The sequence below is a fragment of the Sus scrofa genome, chromosome 1 (assembly GCF_054392235.1).
Source record: "Sus scrofa isolate SSC_HxYL_T2T_F1_AM1 chromosome 1, Sscrofa_HxYL_maternal_Yorkshire_Landrace_v2.0, whole genome shotgun sequence".
In the NCBI taxonomy this organism is placed as follows: domain Eukaryota; kingdom Metazoa; phylum Chordata; class Mammalia; order Artiodactyla; family Suidae; genus Sus; species Sus scrofa.
In genome coordinates this window covers 19,056,989-19,080,726 of record NC_139383.1, presented here as the reverse complement: position 1 = coordinate 19,080,726, position 23,738 = coordinate 19,056,989, and positions in this window count along the sequence as shown.

Here is a 23,738-nt window from a genome sequence, read left to right as displayed (position 1 = left end):
CATAGGCAAAACACTCTCTGACATCAACATCATGAATATTTTCTCAGGTCAGTCTCCCAAAGCAATAGAAATTAGAGCAAAAATAAACCCATGGGACCTCATCAAACTGAAAAGCTTTTGCACAGCAAAGGAAACCCAAAAGAAAACAAAAAGACAACTTACAGAATGGGAGAAAATAGTTTCAAATGATGCAACTGACAAGGGCTTAATCTCTAGAATATACAAGCAACTTATACAACTCAACAGCAAAAAAACCAATCAATCAATGGAAAAATGGGCAAAAGACCTGAATAGACATTTCTCCAAGGAAGATATACAGATGGCCAACAAACACATGAAAAAATGCTCAACATCGCTGATTATAAGAGAAATGCAAATCAAAACTACCATGAGATACCACCTCACACCAGTCAGAATGGCCATCATTAATAAATCCACAAATAACAAGTGCTGGAGGGGCTGTGGAGAAAAGGGAACCCTCCTGCACTGTTGGTGGGAATGTAAACTGGTACAGCCACTATGGAGAACAGTTTGGAGATACCTTAGAAATCTATACATAGAACTTCCATATGACCCTGCAATCCCACTCTTGGGCATCTATCCGGACAAAGCTCTACTTAAAAGAGACACATGCACCCGCATGTTCATTGCAGCACTATTCACAATAGCCAGGACATGGAAACAATCCAAATGTCCATCGACAGAGGATTGGATTCGGAAGATGTGGTATATATACACGATGGAATACTACTCAGCCATAAAAAAGGATGACATCATGCCATTTGCAGCAACATGGATGGAACTAGAGAATCTCATACTGAGTGAAATGAGCCAGAAAGACAAAGACAAATACCATATGACATCACTTATAACTGGAATCTAATATCCAGCACAAATGAACATCTCCTCAGAAAAGAAAATCAATCATGGACTTGGAGAAGAGACTTGTGGTTGCCTGATGGGAGGGGGAGGGAGTGGGAGGGATCGGGAGCTTGGGCTTATCAGACACAACTTAGAATAGATTTACAAGGAGATCCCGCTGAATAGCATTGAGAACTATGTCTAGATACTCATGTTGCAACAGAAGAAATGGTGGGGGAAAAACTGTAATTGTAATGTATACATGTAAGGATAACCTGACCCCCTTGCTGTACAGTGGGAAAATAAAATTAAAAAAAAAAAAAAAAAAAAAAAAAAAAAAAAAAAAAAAAAAAAAGAAAAATGAGCAACAGATAAGCAGAAACAGTTAAGTGAAGAGGAAATACAATTGGCTATTAAACTGATGAAAAGATGCTCAAATGTATCCACCAATATGCAAATACACAACTATACAAGATATCATTTTTCATCTATTAGGTTGGTTAAAAAATGTATTTACTGAAACTTGTAGAGTGCTTCAAGACAGGATCTCACATTGTTAAAGCAAGTGAAAATTGACAAAATGTGTATAAAGGATAAAGGGACAATACCAATCAAAATCACAGATGTGATTTTACATTGAATTTCCCATAGACACGTATCCTACAGATCCTTGAACACTTGTAAATTTAACTTATGTTGCAAGGATATTCATTGCAGCAATGTTTATAAAAGCAAAAAGCTGGAAATCATGGATTAGAAGCAGAATCTTGTAGTGGTATCCCTTCGCAGTCAGATAAAAACACTGATATACAAAAGATATGAACGCTTTATGTGGGAACATAGCAATTTCATAAGTTATACAAAAGTATTTTGAAAATTAGGTGCTAAAGCAACTCTAGTCTATTTTGAATGGAAGAACTAAAACCTTTCGTAGGCAATTATAGCCGTGACTTAGCAGTGAGGGACAGTTATTGTTGTGGTTGCTGCTGTTTACACTGTGCCACAAACTGTGCTGAGCATTTTAAAAGATTACTTAACCTACTTTTAATAATATGCAATAATCTATATGAGAAAGAATCTGAAAAAGAATGGATAAGCATGTATGTCTAGCTGAATCACTTTGCTGTACAGCAGAAATTAATGCAACATTTTAACTCAGCTATACTTGAATAACATTTTTTGAAAAATGAACAACAAAAAATTGTGCCCCTGAGACAAGCTTTCTAATGCCATTGACTCTGTCTTTTTAGGAAGTCTCTTAAGGCCACAAACACTCTTAAAAACTGCTTTCTAAATTATGATCCTTACTGTTTTTGAAATCTGAACTTACCTTCTGCTCCAGAAAGAATGGGTTGTTCCCTGCTGTGTCAGTCCTCATCTACATGGACAAAGAACTGAGCCCAATCCTAACTTTGGGAAAACAACAAACATGTGAGAATAGCCCAGCTATGACTCTTACCAAACCAGAAATATCTTACTTTCATGAGAAAGATGAAAAAAACTCCTGCTTCTGAAGAACTTATAAGATTGACCATTTCAGGTGACTAAAATAGAATTATATTTATTATAACAATTCACTGTGTAATATTGCTCTCATTAATTTAGAAATCCTCTCTGATGTCAGCTAAATTGGAGCTCATTTTGAAACTGGATGGATAGGCCCATAAGTCAGTCATTCACCTCTAGGGAATATACTGGTCAGTAGCACTCACGCATGGTCATAGGCAGAGGCTTGCTGCATGCCCAAGAGGAAATATACCCACTCAGTACTTACCACGTGACAGACACTATTTTTATTTTAAGTGTGAGAGAGAGAATGTGTGTGCATGTTTAATCCTTAATCCTTAGTAATCCTAATAAGGTACATGGCATAAACATCCTTACAGGTGAGAAGGCAGAGGCTTAAACAGATTAAGACATTTGTCAAAGACAACTCCATGTGTGGCAGAGCTGGTTCTGATTAACTCATTTCCAAATACAATAAATTATTACAGCTATTGCAATTATTGTAACAGTTATAGATATTACTATATTTCATCAAATCTGAGATACTGTAAAACACATCACTATTTGATGCTTCTAACTAAAAATATAACTTTGCAAATTACACTGTTACGTACACATTTTACCATAGTGTCACCTGTCAAATCACGTGTGAATAAAATTGTGAGATAGGAGAATATTTCTGACAACTTGATATTTGAAGTGCTAATGGTAATACTTCAAAAATTGATCATACCAGTTTATTGTCTTGGAATTTCTTTCTCCTACTCTCAGAGTTTCAGTCATATAACAATTTCTTTTTATGTATTTCAGTAACAAAATATAACACAGTTTCAGCTCCTTATGAGTCCTTAGTGTCTTCCTTTCTTAGGTACAATAAAGCATTTGCTGGCTGGTTATTTAAAACTAAATAAATAAAAATAATTGTTGGTTATTTGTCAAATGACTAATATTTACTTCACTAAAATCAATCTCATGCCTTGCTGCTATTGCAGTTCATTTTTTTCATACACACTGGCTTTTGATTCCAAAGCAAGTTATACCAAAATCTTTTTGAATGCATCTTTATAGCAATTCAACATAGCAGTAATCCATAAAACTCAGATATAAATGAGGAAATCACGGGTGGCTATGACTAAGTTCTCTTATGTTTATTTTTTTGTTTGTTTGTTTTTGTTTTGTTTTCTGCTTTTATTTTTTTATTTTTATTTTTATATTGATAAGCATTTTATTTTTATTACTCAAATGAATTTATCACATCTGTAGTTGTATAATGATCATAACAATCTGATTTCACAGGATTTCCATCCCACAGCCCAAGCACATCCCACCACCCCCAAACTGTCTCCTCCGGAGACCATAGGTTTTTCAATGTCTGTGAGTCAGCATCTGTTCTGCAAAGAAGTTCCGTCTGTCCTTTTTTCAGATTCCACATGTCAGTGAAAGCATTTGATGTTGGTGTCTCATTGTATGGCTGACTTCACTTAGCATGATAGTTTCTAGGTCCATCCATGTTGCTAAAAATGCTGGTATTTCGTTCTTTTTGATGGCTGAATAATATTCCATTGTGTATATATGTACCACATCTTCTGGATCCACTCCTCTGTCGATGGGCATTTAGGTTGTTTCCATGTCTTGGCTATTGTAAATAGTGCTGCAATGAACATTGGAGTACATGTGTCTTTGCGAGTCGTGGTTTTCTCTGGATAGATGCCCAGGAGTGGCATTGCTGGATCAAATGGTAGTTCTATGTTTAGTTTTCTGAGGAATCTCCATACTGCTTTCCACAGTGGTTGCACCAATTTACAATCCCATCAACAGTGTACTAGGTTTCCTCTTTCTCCACACCCTCTCCAGCACTTATTGTTTGTAGACTTTTGGATGATGGCCATTCTGGCGGGTGTAAGGTGGTACCTTATCGTGGTTTTGATATGCATTTCTCTAATAATGAGTGACGCTGAACATCTTTTAGTTCTCTTATGTTTAGACAGTGACAGTCACAGTGTGTCTCAGGTCTGGCTGATGGTAATTGTAGGACTTCATCAATTGTAAGTTATATCTGAATTTCAAGGATTTTACAATGTCAAAATAAATGTTTGAAGAAAATGTATGTCAAACGCTGTGCTAGGAACTGAGAATATCGGAAAGTAATAGAATCTTTTCTCTCGTGCCTGTCTAGTGAGGGCAGAAAAATATGCCAACAATTAGTATTTTGTGTGATGATAAAAATAGCAATGAACATTGATATAGTTTTTATACACACACTTTATATATGCTCACGGATCCAGTCCTTGTACTAATTCCATGAGGGAAGTATGTGATAGAGGCATGGGTCTCTCTGGATTTGCAGGAAGGGTGTCTAAACTATCCTGTGTGTGTGGAAAGCTTTTTGTAGGAGGTACTAGTATGTATGAGTAATGGAGAAGAAGGGAAGAAATACAGTTCCAAATAGTGGCACTCTACGAGCATAGTCAAAGAGGCAGGGAGAGAGGGACACCTGGGGAATACCGAGGCTGGAGAAGTGAAGGTGCTGTGGCTTATGGGGGGGCGGGGGGAGTAGTCAGGAGCAAGGCATTGTGCCATAATACAGAGCTTAGACTTTACAGATTGGGGAGTGCCATTGTTGGTTTAGAGGGAGTTGTGATTGGGACCAGCAAGGCCTGAAAAGATTTCAGAAAATCCAAGTAAAATATAATAAAGATTTAGATTAGGTCAGCAACAGTTTTGCTAAATATTAAATACTAACATTAAAGAGCTTGAGGTCAGCAAAAATGGCAGAGTAAGAAACTCCAAAGTTATGCTCCTCCATAGAAGGAAAAAACAAAAAACAAAAAACAAAAACACCTCCTCAAACTGTGAGAATTTACTTTTTTGGAACTCTGGAAAAGAACCAAAGGTTTACAACAACCCAAGGAGTGCCTATTCAAGAAAAATCGCTGCCTCACAGTATGAACAAACTTTGTGGCATTGAAACTTATCCTAGCCTCACCTCTTCCCCATTCCCAGCTCAGGGGTAACATTGAAAATAATACCCTATATACCTCCAGGTTAACCTATTTGTTTTACCCTGTCTGTTGGGTCCCAGAAGATGAACTCAAAAGTCTAATCATTATTTTACCTGACTCCAAACTGGTTAATGCTAATGCTACTACTTGGGAGCTTTTGTCTAGAACCCTAGCAGGCAAACATGTAAGACCCTGCTGCCTAATGCATTGATAACAGTGGGGCAAATGACAGACTATTCAAAAAGCTTAGGAGGAAAGCCTGAGAAACGAGGTGTTCATAAAAATTTTGTAAAGCTCCAAAAAATTCCTAGGAATTTATACGGCCACGCATATTCTCAGGACTGTGTGCATGGTCAAGAGAGACCTATAAAGGCTCTAAGCTTTCAACTCTGGCTCTTAAGTCTATGTAAAAGTAGAAGATAAAGTCTAAGGTAGAGTTATAAACTACCATTGTTTAGAATTGAAGGCGGAGTTCCTGTCGTGGCTCAGTGGTTAGCGGATCTGACCAGGAACCATGAGGTTTCGAGTTTGATCCCTGCCCTTGCTCAGTGGGTTAAGGACCCAGCATTGCCATAAGCTGTGGTATAGGTCGAAGATGCGGCTTGGATGGATCCTGCATTGCTGTGGCTGTGGCATAGGCTGGCAGCTACAGCTCTGATTAGGCCTCTAGTCTGGGAACCTTCATATGCCATGGGAGCAGCCCTAGAAAAGGCAAAAAGACCAAAAACATTAAAAAAAAAAAAAAAAAAAAAAAAAGAATTCACTTAAAAAAAAAATGAAGGCAAACCTCTTGGCAAAGACTAGTCAATTTTGTGGTTCAAGGAATTTCAAGAAACCTCTGTCTAGTCACTAGCTGACCATTAACCTAACAGAATAGATATTTCAGCAGTCACATATGACAAAGGATACATACTTTCCAAAATTGGTTCAGAAAAATCATTGAACAAACAACAACTACAATAATCAGCAACATTAACAAACCTAGATGGGGGCTGGAGGGAGAGAAATTGATTTCCAGAAATTCCCCACTGTAATATTCAAAGTGCCCAGTTTTCAACATAAAATTATAATGCATGCAAAGAAAAAAAAGTGTCTCTGAGGGAGTTCCTGTCGTTGCGCAGTGGTTAACAAATCCGACTAGGATCCATGAGGTTGTGGGTTTGATCCCTGCCCTTGCTTAGTGGGTTAAAGATCCGGCGTTGCCGTGAGCTGTGGTGTAGGTCGCAGACGCGGCTCAGATTCCACGTTGCTGTGGCTCTGGCGTAGGCCGGAGGCTACAGCTCCGATTCGACCCCTAGCCTGGGAAACTCCATATGCCACGGGAGCAGCCCAAGAAATGGCAAAAAGACAAAAAAAAAAAAAGTGTCTCTGAGAAAACTCAGACATTCGACTATCTAGACAAAGACTCTAAATTAGCGATTTTAAATCTGTTCAAAGAGCTAGAGGAAGCCATGAATATTGAACTAAAGGAAAGGATAAGACTGATGTCTCATGAAATACAGATTATAAATAAAGACTAGAAGTTAAAAAGTTCTTGTCATGGTGCAATGGAAACGAATCTGACTAGGAATCATGAGGTTGCAGGTTTGATCCCTGGCCTCACTCAGTGGGTTAAGGATCTGGCATTCCCCTGAGCTGTGTTATATAGGTCACAAACTCAGCTCAGATCCTGCATTGCTGTGGCTGTAGTGTAGGCTGGCAGCCACAGCTCCGATTTAATCCCTAGCCTGGGAACTTCCATATGCCATGGGTTTGGCCCTAAAAAAAGCAAAAAAAAAAAAAGTAGAAGTTATAAAATAAACCAAATAAAAATTCTGAAATTGAGAAGCATAATAGCTGATATTAAAATTTCATTAGAATTTCTCAAGAGCAAGTCACATTTGAGTAAGCAGAAGAAAGAATCAGTGAACTTGACTACTGAAATGATCAAGTCCAAGAAAAAGAAAAGAATGAAGAAAAATTAATAGAACCTTAGAAACCCATGGAACACCATAAAATGTGCCAACATAGTCATAAGGAGCGTCCCAGGAAGAGACGAGAGAAAAGTGCGGAAAGAATATTTGAAGAAATAATGGCCCAAAATTCCCAAATTTGATGACAAACATTAATGTACACAGCTCAATGAACTCTAAGTAAAATAAATTCAAAGAGATCTGTATCTAGATATATCAGGATCAAACCATCCAAAGCCAAAAACAGATAGAATCTTGAAAGAAGCAATAGAGAAGTGATACATCACATGCAAAGGATGCTCAATAAGATAAACGATGGTTTCTTATTAGAAACTCTGGTGACCAGAAGGCAATGAGATGATATATTCAAAGTACTGAAATAAAAAACTTTCAACTCATAATTCTATATCTGAAAAAATTCTCCTTTAAAAAATGAAGGTGAAATTAACATGGTCCCAAGTAAACAAAAACTATGAGAGTTTGTCACTAGCAGACCTGTCCTATAATAAATGCTAAAGTCATTTGTTTGCTGGAGTCATTAAAGCTAAAATAAAAAGACATTACAGAGTAAATCAAATCCACATAAAGAAGTAAAGAACACGGATAGAGATAACTACCTACCAAAGTTAATATAAAAGATAAAGTGTTTTTTTCGGTTTTTAATTCATTTTTTCCTACCTGATTTAAAAGACAGCTGCATAAGTCAGTAATTATAAATCTGTGATAATGGACACACGATGTATAAAGATGTGATTTCTTATAATAACAGCATGAAGGTAGGGGATGGAGATATATAGGAACAATGTTTTTTATATATTATTGAAATTAAATACCTAGGAATAAACCTGACCAAGGAGGTGAAAGACTTATATGTTGAGAACTATAAAACATTAATCAAGGAAATTAAAGAGGACTCAAAGAAATGGAAGGATATTCCATGTTCCTGGATTGGAAGAATTAAGATTGTTAAAATGCCCATACTACCCAAAGTAACCTACAGATTTAATTCAATCCCCATTAAATTACCCGTGATATTTTTCATGGAACTAGAACAAACAATCCAAAATTTTATGTGGAAACATAAAAGACCCAGAATTGCCAAAGCAATCCTAAGGAACAAAAACCAAGCAGGAGGCATAATTCTCCCAGACTCAGACAGTTTTACAAAGCTAGAGTATTCATACAGTAGTCTGGTACCAAAAACAGACATACAGACAAATGGAACAGAATAGAGAACCCAGAAATAAACCCAGGCACCCATGGTCAGTTAATCTTTGGCAAAGGAGGCAAGAATATAAAATGTGAAAAAGACAGTCTCTTCAGCAAGTGGTGCTGGGAAAACTGGACAGCGGCATGTAAATCAGTGCAACTAGAACACATCCTCACACCATGCACACAAATAAACTCAAAATGGCCTAAAGACTTAAACATAAGACGAGACGCCATGAAACTCCTAGAAGAGAATATTGGCAAAACATTCTCTGACCTCAACCTGTATAAATGCTTACTTAGGTCAATCTCTCAAAGCAATAGAAGTAAAACCAAAAATAAACCAATGGGACCTAATCAAACTGACAAGCTTTTGCACAGCAAAGGAAACCATTAAAAAAAAAAAAAAAAAGGCAACCTACAGAATGGGAGAAAATAGTTTCAAATGATGCAGCTGACCAGGGCTTAATCTCCAAAATGTACAAACAACTCAATCAAAAAATGGGCAGAAGACCTAAATAGATACTTCTCCAAAGAAGACATACAGATGGGCAACAGGCACATGAAAAAATGCTCAACATCACTAATTATTAGAGAAATGCAAATCAAAACTACAATAAGGTAGTGGTCAAAATGACCACTTCACACTGGTCAGAATGACCATCATCAGTGAGTTTATAAATGAAAAATGCTGGAGAGGGTGTGGAGAAAAAGGAACCCTTCTACACTGTTGGTGGGAATGTAAACTGGTACAACCACTCTGGAAAACAGTAGGGAGTTTCCTCAGAAAACTAAATAAAGAACTGGCATATGATCCAGCAATCCCACTGCTGGACATATATCTAGACAAAACTTTCATTGAAAAAATACATGTACCCATATGCTCATTGCAGCACTATTCACAATAGCCAAGACATGGAAACAACCTCAGTGTCCATTGACAGATGAATGGATTAAGAAGATGTGGTACATATACAAGATGGAATACTACTAAGTCATAAAAAAGAACAAAATAATGCCATCTGCAGCAACATGGGTGAACTAGAGACTCTCATGTTAAGTGAAGTAAATCAGAAAGAGAAAGACAAATACCATATGATATCATATGTCTGGAATCTAATGTATGGCACAAGTGGACCTATCTACAGAAAAGAAACAAACTCATAGACATGTAGAACAGACTTGTGGTTGCCAAGGGGAAGAGACAGAAAGAGCAGGATGGACTGGGAGTTTGGGGTTAGTAGATGCAAACTATTGCATTTGGAGTGGACAAGCAATGAGAGCCTGCTGTATAGCACAGGGTATTATATCTAATCACTTGTGATGGGCCATATTGGAGGATAATGTGAAAAGAGAATGCATATATATATATAAATATATATATATAAAACTGGGTCACTTTGCTATACAGCAAAAATTGACAGAACATTGTAAATCAACTGTAATTTTTTAAAAAAAAATTTTAAAAATGCAATCCCTGTAAAATGCCCAATGCCTTTTTACAGAAAAGGATAAGTTGATCCTAAAATTCATGTGGAAATGCAAAAGATACTAAGTAGCCAAAATAATCTTGAAGGAGTCAGTACACAGCCATAAGAATAGGTGCTGTGTTATATAAATAAGTTCCTCTACACTAAACATAATAATACTTTGATGGATATTTTAAAATTTAATTTCCCAATAAGAGGTAAATGCTAATGAAAGGTAAAACACCAAATCTTTAATTTAGATTTATAACATAACTTTTTATACTGAGTGTGCTCATATATAAACATACCTTCTCTGACACTTGAACTGCTCATCTTTGTAAAAAAAGAAAGGAAACTATATTTGCACAATTTGCAGAGCTCAGTATTAAGCTGCAAGTATGACATTGTAGCTTCTTTCTGTTGCTGTGGGAAGTTAACTTGAATGACTTCAACAGATTCGCGAACTGAACAGAAATTGCTTCCCACTCAGTTATAATTTTACCATGCGGAGCCTAGATATTGGGAATAAATAATGAACGAGGTCATCCAGGTTCACATTTAATCCTCTGTGTGGGATGTAGCTGATGACTGGAGAAGGGAAACATAACCTAGTGGTAGAGAGATCTTGCTTTATGGTCCAAAAGAAATTCTGACAGCTCTGACTTTACTTTCACATAAGTAAATGGGGGAAAAAAGCCTCTATGAAGGAACAAATTGGTTGCTAAAGTTGTGCTATTAAAAGTTGTACCCTACAGAGAGAAGTAAACAATCCCCATCTTTTTTTTTTTTTTTTTTTTTTTTTGGTCTTTTTTGTCTTTTTAGAGCCACAACCTCGGCATATGGACACTCCCAGGCTAGGGGTTGAATTGGAGCTGTAGCTGCTGACCTTCACCACAGCTCATGGCAACACTAGATCCTTAACCCACTGAGCAAGGCCGGTATCAAACCCGCAACTTCATGGTTACTGGTCGGATTCGTTAACCACTGAGCCATGACAGGAACTCCAACAATCCCCATCTTTAAAAAAAAAAACAAAACAAAAAAACCCGGAATGTGGACTCTAGGTTGATTATGAATGCGGCATAATTTGCCCGATAACTGTCATATTATTGAGATAAAGTTTGACAAAATGGAAGACATAAATCTTTTTCCCCAGAACACCTTTTATGTAATCCATAGCTGTATTTATTGACAAGAGGGTTGTTGGATTAAAGAAGGCCACAATTTCTTTGTAATTCTGTCCTTTGAGAAATAGAGTTTATTTCCCCTCAACTTTATTCCGTCTGGCCCTGTGACTGCCATCAGTAATAGGTGATGGCAGAAGTGACACTTGGCCAGTTCTAAGCTTAGCCTTTTTGAAGACTGACAGGTAGTTATTGCTTCGTGTTCTAGGAACACTCACTCACTCCTAAAACTCTGCCTTTAAGAACCCAGCTGCCATCCTGTGAAAAGCCCACATCACAGGAGAGTCCATGTGAGGTGCTGTGGTGCAGGTGCCCAGCTGAGCTCCCAGCCTTCAGCCCGTATCAACTGACAGCCATGGGAGTGAGTCATCTTAGATGTTCAAGCCCAACAGAGCCACCCAACAGCTGTGGTCCCACAGTGACACCACTGGACTAGAACTATGCAGGTGCTTCCAATTAACATGTGGAACTGTGAGGAGTAATACAATGGTTGTTTCAAGCAGTTAAATTTTGTCTGGGTTGTTATGTAGCAATAAGTGCTCAAAGCAACATCTTTTTTTTTTTTTTTTCCTTCTTCCTGCAGCATATGGAAGTTCCCAGACCAGAGGGTCAAATCAGAACTGCAGCTGCCAGCCTACGCCACAACCACAGCAATGTGGGATCCAAGGCACGTCTGTGACCCTCACCACAGCTCGGGGCAGTGTGGCATCTGTAACCCACTGAACAAGGCCAGGGATCCAACCCACATCCTCATGGATACTAGTTGGGTTCTTAACCACTGAGCCACAATGGGAACTCCTTCAAAACAACATCTTGCATAAAGATGTGTGTTAAGTTGTGTTAAAAGTTAGGTGTTACAGATTGCAGAGCGAATAGAAAATTAGTAAATTTGACCTGTATCAACCGTTATGTCAGCAGTCTTTCCTCAGAACTTCCCCAAGGGAGTTTTAGCAATTTAAAAGATAGCCTTCAGACCTGATCCCTTTTCTAAAAGCAATTTTATATTCCACTGGGTTCGAGACAAAAAGAATGTGAAAAATCTATAACTACCTCCAATTTAACACATCAAAAGTGCTTATCTCTTTTTTAAACTTCAAACATGGAGATAAGGCTTTTACTTAGAACTTCATCTCAATAAAAGTGTTCATTTGGAATAAAAAGAGAACAGAAGAATATTAAATAATTTTTACATGGAACTTTTATATTGCCATTGACATGTTTTAAAAATAGATTGAGTTCTCCTTGTGGCTCAGCAGTAACAAACCCGACTACTATCCATGAGGAGAGAGGTTCAATCCCTAAACTCACTTGTGGGTTAAGGATCTAGTGTTGCCATGAACTGTGGTGTAGGTCACAGATGAGGCTCAGATCCCGTGTTGCGTGGCTGTGGTCTAGGCCAGGAGCTGCAGCTCCAGTTTGACCCTTAGCTGGGAACCTCTGTATGCTGTGGGTGCAGCCCTAAAAAAAAAAAAAAGCAAAATATATATATATATTAAAACTAAACAAAAGCAAACCACTCTCAAAGACAGTAAACCCAGTTGCCCTAAAAGAAAAATTTCAATTCAGTAAACTATGAATAGAAATTCCTGTATGTTGAGTTAATTTTTTTTAATTTGTTGAGTCTTTTGTCAGTAATAGATCAGAATGAATTAGTGGACTAAAACTGCATTGGTGACTCCTTTTTAAGCTAATGGATTTTACCTCAGATCCCAGAGTTGAGTAAAAGGTGAACATGTGTTTCTGAAGATTGACCACACACATTTTCCAATACTCAGACTCCATGAGAAACACGGTGCACAGCTCATCCCAGCTTCTGGGAATGGCTTTGTAGAAACATCTAATTTTGAGCAAGTCACCAGCACACTCTCCTAATCAATATCTGAATCAGTAGGAACCCAAAACTTTGCCCAGTTTACCTCGAAGACGGTTCTTTAAAATCATATATGATGAACATATTTTAGAAGAGGAAGCCTTTTTTTTTTAATTGAAATCATTTTTGTTCTCGATCATTTTTGTCCCATGAATTGTGTATTTTTTTCTTTCAATTTTGGAAACTATTTTATTACACTTTCCTAAAGTCCAAAATTGTTCCTTCTTAGATTGTGGTGTCTGCCTGCTTTTCTAAGGATCTCTGAAGTTAAGTGATATTTAATTGGAACATAAACCATGGCAGAAATATTGGAGAGAGAAAAGAAAAACAATCATCATATAGACAGAAAATAAAGACTAAGGTGGCATTTTCAAGCATTCAGACTTTTCACAAAACCTCCTTTCTTCCTATTCCATTTCAGCCCCTCCAGGACCTACACTCTGTAGATCACACCTCCACTTTACTGTCGTCAGCTCCTGGTCTCTTCAGTTTCCACACCCAGCTTAGATTCCGTAATTTGTCATTCAGCTCACACTCTGCGTGCACCATTACTCCCTTGCCTCTCCCTTTATTTATTTACTTAGTTTTTGGCCACGCCTATGGCATGAAGAAGTTCCCAGGCCAGAGATCGACCTTGCATCACAGCAGTGAAAGCCACAGCAGTGACAATGGCAGATCCTTAACCTGCTGTGCCACCAGGGGAATTCTGCCTCTCTTTTCTTTTAAATTTCTCCTGGAACTTCATATACACAGAACTACAACGTAAATACTCTTCTATCTTGCTTCATTCAATAAACGTTATGCTTTTATGATTTATCCTTGGATCTATCTAGTTCATTCCCTTTTCATTCCTGAATGGTATTTCTGAATACGTCACATTTTGTTTATTCTTCTCCTGATGGGCATTTAGGTTATTTCCAGTTTTTGCTACTGTGAACTTTCTTGTACACATCTTTGTGTGACTGTGTGTTTTCCTTTCTCTTAGGTGAACACCTAAAACTGGAATTTTTGGATATTAAGGTAGGTGTGTCTTTAATTATATAAGAAACTGCCAAACAGTTTTCCAGAGTCATTTCCCATCATCGGTGACTAAGAGTTGGAGTTGCTTTTATCCTGTCAACATTGAATACTTGTATTGGTTAGTTTGTTGTTCATAACAAATCTCTACATATCTTAGTGTCATTAAAATAACATCAGACTGAGCCAGCTCAATGGAATTAGATGGCCTAGGAGAGCCTCATTTGTATATTCGATGACTATTCCATTGTCAACCAGCATGACAAGCACGACGTGTCCCTGTATGTTTCAGAGGCTAGCCAGGACTCATCCACATGGGAAGTGGTTACAAAATCAACAAGAGAGGAGTTCCCCTTGTGGCTTAGTAGGTTAAGGATCCGATGTCTCTGTGAGAATGCAGATTCGATCCCTGGCCTTGCTCAGTGGGTTAAGGATCTGGTATTGCTGTGGCTGTGGCATAGGCCAATAGCTGCAGCTTCAATTCAACCTCTAGCCCAGGGAACTTCCCTATGCCATAAAAAAGAAAAAAAAAAAAAAAAAAGAAAAATCAGCAAGAGAAAGCAAACTCCATTCCACTTCCACTTTCCAATCCTCTGCTCGGTTCATGTTTGTTAACGTCCTCGTAGCCAAAGAAAGTCATGAGGCCAAGAACATATTTAAGGGGTGGGGAAATGGACTCCACTTTTAATAGGAAGACCTGAAAAATCACATTTGAAAGGAGTATTGCTGCAGGGATAAGAAGTATTTGAGGCCTATTAGCAATCTACCCCGATCTTCTCTTTGATGGCAAACATTTATAGTCTCTTCACATGAAAAATATGATCACTGGCATTTCAGAATGCCTCAAAGTTTCCTTTCAATGATGACATCAGTCTCAGAGTTGAGGCTCTAGTTATCTAAACCAGATCCAAACACAAATGTGGTTCCAAGAACTGCAGTTATCAAGGGTTAGTCATGGAAGCAGAACCAGCATGAATGTCAGTGAAATAAGGGATTCATTATAGGAATTAAACCTTACACAAAAGTGAAAGTAAACAGAGTAAATGAAAGGGTTGTTGGAGGATCAGAAAAAGAGTCATTAATGAGTCTCCCTGTGGGTAGATAAGTCAGAGCTTTTTGGGGAATCTGAGACACCAGACACATCCAGCCACTGCACCTGAACCAAGGAGAGGAATTTCATGGCGGGCTCCGTGGGAGTTGTTGCCTTTGTGTAGTTAGTATTTTTGTGGGTCCAGAGCCAAGCATCTCATGGTAGAACTGGGGCTGCTGTTGATCTCCCTGGAAGATGAGTTGGACAGCCTTGTAAAATGAGGTCATGCCATGACTCAGTCAATACATCTGCACAAATCTGGCACTAAATCCAACACTGATGAACTTTTGAGAATAATGGCTACTGCTTTATGATGTATATGCTTTAAATTACACACAAGTTTTTCCTCTGGCAAAATCTAAAGCAAAAAAGAAAATTCCAGGAAATCGTCTTCATTGTAACCAAGCTGACAGAGAAAAATCCAGTATACTGTTTTTAGTTTTACGTTTTCATTGCAGCCTGGTACTAGGTCTGTATATACTCATGACATCTCACTGGGTTTCAGTTTACACTAGCCTAATGACTGGGCTTATTGGTCGTTAATATTCTTTGTTTTATGATTGTCTATGTTTTGTGCTAATTTTTATTAGGTTTGTTGTCTTTTTATTATTGAATTTTGGAAAACCTTTATAGAGTCTAAATAGGGATCCTTTGTTTATAAATATATTGCAATGTTTTTATCCCATCTAGCCTTGACTTTTAATTTTCTTGGTAATGACTGTTTTTGAATAGGAGTTTTTACTTTTAATGAAGTTCAGTTTATTAAACTTTTTGTTATGGTTAGTGATTTCTGTGTCTGAGAAATCACTGAACACCCAAAGGTTGCCAAGATATACTCCAATAGTCTCTTTAAGGAGCCGTTCAGATTGAATTTTTATGTTTAGATCTATATCCCATCTTGAGTTAATTTTTGTATATATAGTGAGGTATTGACCAAGTTTGTTTTTCTTTTTTTTTTAATGTAGACAGCCAGTTCTCTTGGTACAATATATTAAAAACCACATATAATTTCTTTGTTCACATTAAATTTCACCGATACTTTTATGAACATAAATTCACTACATTTTATTGTGCGTGTATCTATTTCTGGGTGTCCTACTTTGACTAATATATTCTTGCATTCCATATCAGTAATTATTATAGCTTTATAGCAATTCTGAATACAAATCTTATACATTTGTTCTATTTAAATATTTTAAAAAATTATTCTAGGTCTCTGGCATTTCTTTATAAATGGTACCAGGTTGTCAATTTATACCAAAAAGTAATCTACTTGAATTTTGGTTGGAAATGTGTTGAATCTATAGAAATTGGGAGAAACTGACATTTTTACAGTAGTTCTAATATGGTGTATTTCTCCATTTGCTTAAGCCTTCCTTAATTTTAGCAGTAGATGTTCAGCTTATAGCCTTGTGCAGCTTTTGTTAAATATATTACCAGGAATTTTTCTTGCTGGCATTGTAAGTGGCATTGTTTTACTCTCCCACCCCCACCACAACCTATCATCAATAGGGCAGCCAAACTGCTATTATTAAAAATAAAATTAGATGTCCTCTTCACATCATGTCCAACGAATGGCTTCTTCTATTAAGCATAAAAGCACCAAAGTCATTTTAATAGCCTAACCTTCCTACCTTTTCTCCTACCGCTATTCCCCTTGTTCCCTCTCTAGCAATTACCCTGAGCTCCAAATGTCTCCCTTCCCAGAGGCTTCCTTGTTTCCTTGGCCTGCCACAGCCTTACCCCAAACAGGTGTGTGGCTTCTTCCCTCAGTGTCTACAGACGTCACCACATCACCTTACTCCTGACCACTTAGTGTGAAGTAAACCTGACTTACCGCCTCAGCACCGCCCCATCCAACTTAACTGGGTGATCTTACATTTTCATTTGTCCAAGCTGGCTGCCCCAGCTTGCACCTGTTGCGCAGACTTCCCATCTATTTTTCAACTCCTTTTATTCTAAAAAACATCCCATTGTGGCTCAGCAGGTTATGAACCTGACTAGTATCCGTGAGGATGTGGGTTCTATCCCTGGCCTCCTTCATTGGGTTAAGGATCCTGCATTGCTGTGAGCTGGAGTGTAGGTCACCAATGCAACAGATCCCACATTGCTGTGGCTGTGATGTAGGCCGGCAGCTGCAGCTCCGATTCCACCCTGGCCTGGGAACGTCAATATGCTGGGTAGGGTCCTGAAAAAACAAAAGGAAAAAAGTCCCAATTTAAACAATAAATAAATTACTTATCCTTAATAATAGCTTATCCAATAAATAAATAACTAAATAACTTATCCAATAAATAAATTACCCTGTCCTTACCCTGACTCATTTTTTTTTTTAAACACTCATTAATTCTGGTGTCATACCGTACATTTATTTACAGGTTGGTTTTCTAACTTCCCCAAAGCTACTGTAAATCCATGTGATGCGCTTTGTTTTTATTGCTGACTGCTTTATCTTCAACCCTGCGACTACCACCCAACTTAATTTGTCGTGTTAAGTAAATAATAAGTATACTAGCTGAATGACTTTGGGAAGCCACTTCACCATTTGAACTTCCGTTTTTTTCCTCTCTCTGTAAAATGAACTCCTAGATTAAATGAAGTCATTAAGGCCATTCCAGATCTCACACACAATAATTGCTTGTGAAACCTCATTCCTTTCTGATACGAGTTTCATTTAAGTCAACAGTGTAGAGGGAGAACATTAGAGAAATGTTTTTCATAAGCTGGAGTAATTATCTCAAGCAATGAAAGACATTGTTTTAAAGTAGAATTTCATTTAAGCAGCATGGGATTGATTTAAAAATAATTACCTGGGTGATGACTTGCAGGAAGCCTCAAGTGTAAATCCTTATTTAATCATTTTTTAACCTGAGTTTTTACCATACATTCTTATAATATTAAAGAAATTTTTATGGTATGGGTAAAGTTATTTATGGAATTCTTCTTAGGGTAAAGACACCCAAATTTCCCTCTCTAGTCCAGACCCGTCCCCTGGACTCCAGACTCATTTATCCAAGTGCCTGTGAACTCTCTATGTGCATTTCTAATAGGCAGCTCAAACCGAACATGTTCAAACTTGAACTCCTAATTTTCTCCCCAAACATTCTGCTCTCAAAGTCCTTCTCACTTCAGTGGCTGGCAGTTCTATTTTTCAGCGGCTCAGGCTAAAATCCTTGCTGTCATCCTTGATCCCTCTTTTATCTTACACCTCTGTTCAACCTCTCAGCAGATCCTTTTGGCTATACCATCAAGTGCACCAAGCATCAGAGTCGTTCTCATCCTCCTACACTTTTGCCTAGTGGCGCCAATACTGCATTTCTCAGAATTACCACAATAGCATTTTAACTAGTTTTTTCCTGGCTTTTGTCCTACTCATCTCTCAATACCCACCCATATGTATTTTCAATAAAGCCATCCTCAAAGATCATTTTAAAGCCTAAACCAGAGCATGTCATGTCTCTTCCCCAGTCTTCTAATCTCTTCCATCTGACTCAGATGAATGCCATGCTCCTGATAGGGACCTGTGGGTTCTGCCACCCTGCTGCCTCTCTGACTTCATCTTTTACTGCTTTTCTTCTCGTTCTATTTGTTCTAATCACAGTGGCAGAGAACACACCACATACCCTCCCACCTCAAAAAATTACTTGCCATTCATCTTACGTAGAATACTCTTTCCCTCAGAGGTCTGCAGGACCTGATGTCTTACACCCCTCAGGTCTGTCATCAAATGTCACAGCACCAGAGTGGCCATTCCTGTACCCTCGATATAAAATAGCAACTTTCTTAGTAGTTTCCACATTTCCTATTTACTTTACCCTACTTCCTGTTGCCGCCTTAGTAGTGAACCTCATTAGACATACAGGAACAACATGATATATTATGTGCATATTTTTTTTTTTTTATCTATCCCCCTCTATTAGAATGTACGTTCATGAGGTCTAGGGCTTTGTCTGTTTTGTGCCCTCCCTATATCTTCCCATCCCCTAGAACTGGGACTGGAACATAGATGGTCACTAAATATTTGTTAAATGAAAGAAGGAGTAGATCTGTTTATTAGACTGAACTTTTATAATCTAATGACCTTCTTCCCCTTCCAGTCTTTAACTCCATTAAAAAAAAAAAAACTCTTTGATAAAGCAAACTTATTTTAATTGAGTTATCTTTAAATTAACGTGCATTTAAAACTGTTTTTTAAAAACTTATGTATGAAGCTGAGAATATGCACAAAACAGTGTAAGATACCCAGTTGCACTTACAAGCATCCTCCTCTAATGCCAATATGTGCTCGGCATCTAGGCTCAAGATGGGTGTCACTCCCTCTTAGCTCTCAGAGGAGAGGAGAGGGATGGCAGGATCAGAGGTGTTTTGATGCTCTCCCACTCTTCCCAGTGCACTGATCACTTCTTGCTGTTTTGGTTCTGCAAACAACCCATGAAGTGTAGACCTTACACTGCCTTCTAGCTGTCTGCAGTTCTCCAGCATAGCACTCTACTCAGACCTCCCCTACCAAACCGTTCTTTAATCCTGAAAGTGCTGGTGTCTGTGCTGGCACCAAAGCAGATCTGGAGCTTCATCTAGTTCAGCCTTACAATTTTAAGTGAGGAAACTGGAACTCAGAGAGGTGGGATGACTTATCCACAACCACTCAGAGCTGGCCCCAGAGTCCGAGTCTCCAGTTTCCCATCCCTGTTTATCTATACTTCCCTGTATTTCATCAGCCTGTTATTCACATCCATTAAATATAGGAAATTACCTGAAAGTTCAGCCATAGGACAGTGGTTACATATATTCGTATGATGGCTTACTACATAGCTATTAAAAACCATCCTGCAGAAAAATCATTAAATGACATGGGAAGTATTGGCAGCATGGCTAAGTGAAAAAGGCCAAATAAGGAGTTCCCATCCTGGCTCAGCGGAAATGAATCTGACTAGTATCCATGAGGAAGCAGATTCGATCCCTGGCCTCACTCAGTAGGTTAAGGATCTGGTGTTGCCGTGTGCTGTGGTGTAGGTCGAAGACGCCGTTCGGATCTGGTGTGGCTGTGGCTGTGGCGTAGGCCAGCGGCTGTAGCTCTGATTCTTCCCCTAGCCTGGGAACCTCCATGTGCCACAGGTGCGGCCTTAAAAGATTTAAGAAAAAAAAAAAAAAAAAAAAAAAAAAAGGGCCAAGGGCCAAATAATATAACCTCGATTTTATAAAATTGTTGTGTAAATGATGAGAAGGCCCTATACATCAAAAATTATGCGTGGTTACTTCTGGAAGATGGGATTAGAGATTTTTAAGCTTTTTTGTTAATACTTTCATGATTCTAGAATCAATACATTAAAATTTAAAAAAATGGAGTTCCCATCGTGGCGCAGTGGTTAACAAATCCGATTAGGAACCATGAGGTTGCGGGTTCGATCCCTGGCCTTGCTCAATGGGTTAAGGATCTGGCATTGCTGTGAGCTGTGGTGTAGGTCACAGACGCGGCTCAGATCCCGGGTTGCTGTGGCTCTGGCGTAGGCCGGCGGCTACAGCTCCAATTGGACTCCTAGCCTGGGGAACCTCCACATGCCTTGGGTGTGGCCCTAGAAAAGGCAAAAAGAAAAAAAAAAATGATTTTGAGCTTTCCCCCCACATCCTCACAGAGAAAATATTGTGTCCTTAACTTGCTGAGCCACAGCGGGAACTCCCAGGGTGCTATGCTTTTAAAAGCTCATATCCCTTCTCTACAAAATAGGCTGATTGTAATATCCCTTGGGTTGTGACTGCTGAAGGAATCAGATGCTGAATAAGGGGTCATAAAGAGCATGGGTCTGGCGCTGGATTGCGTGGGCCTAAATCCTGCGTAATACTTACCAATTGAATTTAGGATCTCAGCTGGTTTTCTTATATACAAAAGAGAAATTGTAATAATAACATCCCTAGGGCATTTATGGGGGGATTAAATGTTTTCAATACAGAAAAAGAGTGTAGTAGAGTGCCAAACATACAGTAAGTGCTCAATAAATGTGAGTTCTAACTATTAGATGTTGAAGAGGTTTGCAAAGTTTGAAGTGAAGTTGGTGAAGAGAAGAGGTCCTGCTCTAAGTGCCCTTACAGTCTAGTAAATGAGAAGGGCCACAGCATAAATAATGATAAAAAGGAGGTGTAGAATATGGTAGGAATTTTTAAAAGAAACAAAGCTCTTTGGAAAATAAGGAGAAGGATATTAATTTCCAAGGAAAGAAACAATGGAAGGACAGAACATGAACAGGCAGTTAAACTTAACTGCAAGCAGAACAGGTAGAATTTACACTTCCTCATTTAATTGGTTACATTTAAACAACTTGGTAATTGACCTAATTGCAAAGAGGTGCCTGAGTAGCGCCATCTGTATAATTTGCTGTGGCTGTGGGACCAGGTGTCTGCAGCTGCCCAGCGCTATGGCCTTAAGAGGCAGAAACCCTGTCCCTCGCCTTGCCCTGTCATCTGGAACTCCTGGTGGCGGGTGGAGAAGTGGTTACCAAAATTCACTTCCCTATTTCGTCAGATCCCTATGCAGTCCAAGGAGAGAGCCCTTCCCTGTTCTGTTTCTGCTGGCACCAGGAAGTAAGTACTTCTAACCACTTCCCTATGGCGCAGGGGTTACTGTGATGTGAGGACACAAAACTCTTCCACAAAAAGTTAAGCACAACCTGCAGCAAGGCTCCACTCTGGGTAGCTCTAAGGAAATACAAGCCCTGCTTCTCAGCCCTTGAAAGTTGTTAGACAGCCAGAGAGCTTGGAAAGCCCTAAGCTGAGTTGCAGGGCAGTCATCTGGATTTGCTGTGCTCAGGGGCATCTCTGAAAGCCTACAGCCTGGGTAGTTAGTCTGGAGGACTGCAGACAGCAAGGGCAATGGAGTCGGGCTATTCTTGTTCTGCCCCTGGCCCCATGTCAGACAAGTTCCTTTACCTCTCTGCACCTCAGTTTCTTTACCTGTGAAATAAAGAAAACATTAGCTGTCATTACTTGAGTGCTGATAAAATTCCAAACACAAAATCTGGTGTAAGCATTACTGTCTCCCTTTTGCAGATGAAGAAGATGGAATTCAGAAAGTTTAAGTGACTTACCCAGTGTAACTCAACTAATAAGAGTTGATATTTAAACTCAGGTCTGTCTCTAAAGCCTATGGTTTAAGGATCTAGCACAGCTCCCTCCCTAGGCCTGGCATGTCACAGGAACTTAGTAAATCACAGCTATTATTAACATTGCAAAATGGCATTGACCCTGCACACAAGAATATGAGTTTAAAAAAAATAAATTTAGGGCCGATCGTCCTTTTTACACTGGCATATACAAATACCGTCTTCACTTTATAGAGGAACACATTTGCTGCTTACTCTCATGCCCCGACCAGAGTTTGGCTTCAGGAAAAAAAGAGAAATTCCATTTCTGTATGCTGTATACATAATGTAATAAAAGCGAAAGAACACTGCATGAGGAATTAATAAGCTTTTTATACTTTAGCAAGAGATTTTTATTATCTCATGATGTCATTCCATCTTGATGTCAACTACCCCACCACCACCAATTTAATAGATAAGAAAACAGTCTCCGCATGAAGTAGTGAAATGTTTGACTTAAACCAGTGCCCCTCTTTTTAATGCCTCTTGTCCAAACTCTACCTAAATAGACAAGCAACTTTTGGCAAGACATTTCTCTTCCCTTGGTCTGCGGTTCTTCACCTGTAAAATATGTGTGAGATGTAGACCCTCTGATTTCCAGGACTTTTCTTCTCTAATGGCCTTGGCATCTTGCAGTCTATAACCATGGCTTCAGCAATAGCCCCTGCTCGAGAGGAAACTCACCTGTCCATGGGCTGGTTGATTAAAATTGTGCTATTTTACCCTGTAGTCTTTGTATATGCTCATGGCTTTGCATTAATGATTTTGATTAGATTTAATATTCAATACTTCCTTGAAGTTTGGTCCTTTCTTTTCTTTCCTTTTTTTTTTTTTTTTTTTTTTTTTTGTCTTTTTAGTGCCGTACCCATGGCATATGGAGGGGTCCAATTGGAGCCATAGCCGCTGGCCTACACCACAGCCACAGCAATGCCAGATCCAAGCCGTGCCTGTGACCTACAGCACAGCTCATGGCAATGCTGGATCCTTAACCCACTGAGAGAGGCCAGGGACAGAATCTGCATCCTCATGAATGCTAGTCAGATTCGTGTCTGCTGAGCCACAACGGGAACTCCTGCTCCTTTATTTTCAGTTAGGGGAGTTCTCTGGAAATCTAAGTGAGGCAGAGCCCTCCAGATGTCTTCATTGTCTTTACACATACCGCTGTATGTAGGGCATTTCTTCAGTCATATCATTAACACTGATGACTTTGAAGTTATTTATCTTGCATATAGAATACAGGGAAATTGCTATCTGATTGTCTTCTATGTAACAACCGATAATAAGTTTGGGATAGGCTGACAAAGCAAAAGCTATGCTGAGTGGAGAAGGCTAGGCATTCATTTGTCAGAGCAGTTGAAAGATTTGCTTTGCAGGAACCTGCTTTTCCCCTGTAGATTTGGGCCACTGAGCAGTTCCAAGTACAGAGGGAATGTCTTTATTTAAAG